Here is a 3,930-nt window from a genome sequence, read left to right on the forward strand (position 1 = left end):
TGTGAGTGTGAGTGTGAGTGTGAGTGACGCGGAGAGTACCTCTCCTGCAGGTTCTTGACTTCCGTCAGTATTATCCACTCTTCAGATTTGCCCTCTGTGTCGACGAGGACCCCTGTGGATACGGAGCAACAGACAGCCTGGCACAAAGACACACACAACCGGAGACGGGGTTAAGTCGGATGGCTCCTTCCTAAAAGGCCTCATTGTACCAAAATGTGCGGTTAGACAAAAGATCACCTCTGTCCGTTTGTGTGTTTATACATCAGGTTGTGGTGTTTGGAAGCTGTAGACCAGCACAGGAAAGCTTTTTTTTTAAATATTATTCCAAGACAGATTGTTTTGTGTGCTTAACTTTTGTTTGGCACTCATTCAAGTGCAACTGGAGACTTTGAAATGTTTTTTTTGTTTTTGTTCACTGTCCAGACAGAAAGCTTCATTGTTTTCCTTTGGATGAATGCAAACAGTGCAAGAATCAGTTCAAAGGCAAAAAAAACCCTGAGGGTATTTGCATCAGCATCATGCTACATTGCTAAGCAAAATGTAGAACAAAGTTCTAGTCATGAACCATTTACACGATGCACTGAGGTGTGTCTGAGCCTACAGTACAGTGTGCACAAGAGGTGTTTCATACTTTCATACCTCATGATTTACAAATATTTTGTGATACCTTTTTCAATAATGTAAGTGTACAAGATAGCATTATTTTTCTATCAATTACACCTTGTCCCTCGTGAGTCTCCCTGACTCTTTGGTATGAATTCTATGTAATTCTTGAGAAGTGACGACCTTAAGGTTTCTAAGAAAATGATCCCCGAGAAGAATCCACTGTTGTGAGTGCAGACTAGTTTCTTACCACTGATCAGTACTTCCGTTCACGTTTTTTTTTTCTTCATGCACCATGAATTTGCTGAAGTCCAGCCTGTGTAGTGTTTGAGCCAGAGTCAGCTGTCTGATCCTCTTCATGTGGTCCAGATTTTAGATAACAAGCAGATCAGTGTTGAGCCTTCCTGAGGTGAGCAGATTTAAGGCTGCAGTGCAGTAAAGGCGCTATTAAAAACCAAATCATATGATGCTTTATCCAGCTTTTAAACCCACTTTTGGGTTTTAGTCTTCGTCTGGAAGATTCAAAAATGTGTTTCCTATCCTCAGCAAGACAGACTGTTAATATTGTGTTATTAAAGCCATCCTACTCTGTAGATTCTGTACTTATCCCTTGTTGAAAGAGCATCATTAGTGTAACAGTGACACGTCAGTATAATTTTTAAAGAGTGAGGATAAGATTGATTTTGTCATTGTGTAATGAATGAGTTGTTGTGTAATTTGCCCCTCATCATCATAAGGCCGTAAATTTCATCCAGTCCAACATATATATATATCACATCCCAGATAATGGTTGCTGGTTTGTGTGCTCCTGCGTGGATTTCTGAATGCGTGTTCACATCGTATTGAGAACGTGTTGACATGTTTGGTGACTTTCATCACATGCTAATTGATTTTATCGTTTTAGTCCTCATTATTACTAATATTTATTGGCATTATAGCTGAGTGGTAATTCCTGGATTGATGCTTGGTTGGCTTTTATGACTGCTAACAAACTTCTCCCCCCTTTTAGTTCATCAAAGTCATTTATTGGCTTTCTACCGCAGGCACTAAAAGGTTCAACACAGATATGTCAGTATTATATTGTGCAATGTATTGAAATGTTACTCAGCTTTATTTTTTTTTTATGTCCACTACTTCTTTTCCCCAGCTGTTTGCTTTTACTTTTCATGATAGACCAAATCATATTTTAAAGATACAATTTTGCTCTCTTGATGGTGTGTACAAGATGAGCCGAGTGTGCTAACTGTTGAAATTTTGATTTTTTTTTTTTGTGTGTGTGTGAATGGCCTGCATTGTTAGAACACTCACTATTCACGAAAGGGCAAAATGATGTACTGTCGCCACTCAACATAAATTCTGTTGCACCCTTGTTCCAGTGGACTCGCCTCCACTCTGAACAAGCTTACAGCAACACTACGCTGCTCCGCTGTAAGCTCTACTTGACTTGAGGCAGTAACATGACGAACCAAAGACTTCATGTCCAGAGGCCTTCTGTTTTAACCGGTTGCTTTGATTGAACGCTTGACTCATTATGACGTCACGCACAAACCCTTACCCCATCCCTCTCATCAGAAACATAATCATTGATGCTCAAAACTAATGCTGACGGCATATGAGACAATTTCCTACGGAAATGAATATTGCAGAGGTTTTCTGGTGGCCTTCTTTGCGGGCAAGGAGCGGTAGGTAGGTCAGTTTTGTCTCGTGGTACTCGGCGCTCCCTTCCTCCTGTGTACAGTTTCAAAGTTTTGCCTGTTTCCTGACTCAGAGTTAAGTTTAATTTCTGGGGCGGCAGCAGCAAACCTCAATGCAGTGTAAAGATACTCTCTTGTACATTTGGCTTTTCTACTCATGTTTGGTTTTCTACTTCATTTTTTTTTTTCCCTTGTACATAGAGACCAATAAATTATTTTTAAAAATGGTTAGTTTTCTTGTATTTCTAATTATAGTCTGATCTGCGGTTTTTATGTGCATGTAAATGACATGTTGTAAATAGGACAACACAACCAATGTGATAAGCATTTTAATTGCTGTAAAAGTGCTAATTTAAGATTTTTGCATAATGTAAAATCCCACCATTCATTCAATAGATGAATACCCTGTAACAAGATCAATCCCAATATTTCCAATGGCAACAACCATATAAATCATTAAATTTTAATTGACAGACAAATATGCAATTTCAAAAACAAAAAAAAACAGCAGTTCAAGGAGTTATTTAAAGTCTCTGAACACCCACACAAGTGATTTCACTTATTGTTGCTGATTAGACCTCTGCTCAGGTGGAAGGTGGGTGGTAGCTTTGATGGGAAGTTATTACGTCACAAATCTTTTCTTCCAATAAGAAGTCCCTAGTCTCTAGTCCACACAGCATTCCTGGATGGGAGAAAAATGTGCTCTGGTTTATTGGCAGTTCTTTAAACCAATCACAATCATTTTGGACAGCGCTAAACGCCGGATGGAGCAACGGCGCCTCTGCAAAACGGCCTCAGGAAGGAACTTGTTTTGGTGGAACGTATATTGATCCGGCAACCGAAAACTCAGATTGGCCAGATACTCCAGCTAGCTGTCTGGATTTACCCTGCAGAGATCTGAGGAGCAGAAAACCATAGTACTCATAAAGTCACCGGAGTTTATAATTTCCACACAGAGAAAGCTGAAGGTAACGGACATCTGAGCGAAATGAAAGACATCCACCAGAATGTCCAGCAGCACCGGAGCAATCCCGGGAGTAAAACATTGTGGATATAAAATGGATCTCCTGACTCAAATCCTTGGTCCTCGGCTAATCCGGGAGTTTTTCTATACCTCCTAAGTGAAGGAAAGAACGTCTCGAAGCTCTTATTTCTGCCCCGAGGAGGGATCATCGAGGAGCTACAGGCGAGGATACGCGACAGCAGCCTCTCCAGAAGCTGAAGCAGTTGCTAACTCTGCCCATACAGCTGACCAGTTCATGTCAAGCTTCAGGAGAAAGGACGTCTCATCCCTCTAAAAACACATTGCCTCTCTCCTCCGATTATTTCCTTGCACCTCTCCCATGCCTCATGTTTGGAGGGACTAAGACGCGAGGAAGGGAGGCGAGTCAAGGAGGCAATTTAAGCGACATGAAGGACACCTATAGACTAGTCTTGCCCTAACCGGTGCAACAAAGCAAAGAAACAAGATGATCAGGAAGAGGTCAATCAATCAATCAGCCTATACACACGTCCCACAGTTCTGGGAAGAGCTCTGATCAGCCAGATTAACTGAAAACACGTGTGCGGGTGTTCAGGGCCTTTAAAATGTCAAATCAATCACAAAAAATGAACATAATGATCAGTATTTAAA

At 40.9% G+C, this 3,930-nt stretch overlaps 1 protein-coding gene across 4 annotated transcripts in view; it reads left to right on the forward strand.

Annotated features, from left to right (window-relative positions):
* The window catches only part of ric1 (RIC1 homolog, RAB6A GEF complex partner 1), a 49,069-nt gene that overhangs the window by 32,054 nt on the left and 13,085 nt on the right, over window positions 1-3,930 (forward strand). For 3 of the 4 annotated variants that reach the window (XM_032540102.1, XM_032540105.1, XM_032540106.1), the window contains one exon: window positions 1-2,524. This exon is cut by the window's left edge and continues 361 nt beyond it. The exons of the other annotated variant lie outside the window; for it this stretch is intronic. The gene's annotated coding sequence lies outside the window, so the exon portion shown is untranslated. Of the gene's footprint in view, window positions 2,525-3,930 lie in introns of those variants that run through there. 4 annotated transcript variants of the gene reach the window in all.

This window comes from Etheostoma spectabile, chromosome 16 (assembly GCF_008692095.1).
Source record: "Etheostoma spectabile isolate EspeVRDwgs_2016 chromosome 16, UIUC_Espe_1.0, whole genome shotgun sequence".
Taxonomy (NCBI): domain Eukaryota; kingdom Metazoa; phylum Chordata; class Actinopteri; order Perciformes; family Percidae; genus Etheostoma; species Etheostoma spectabile.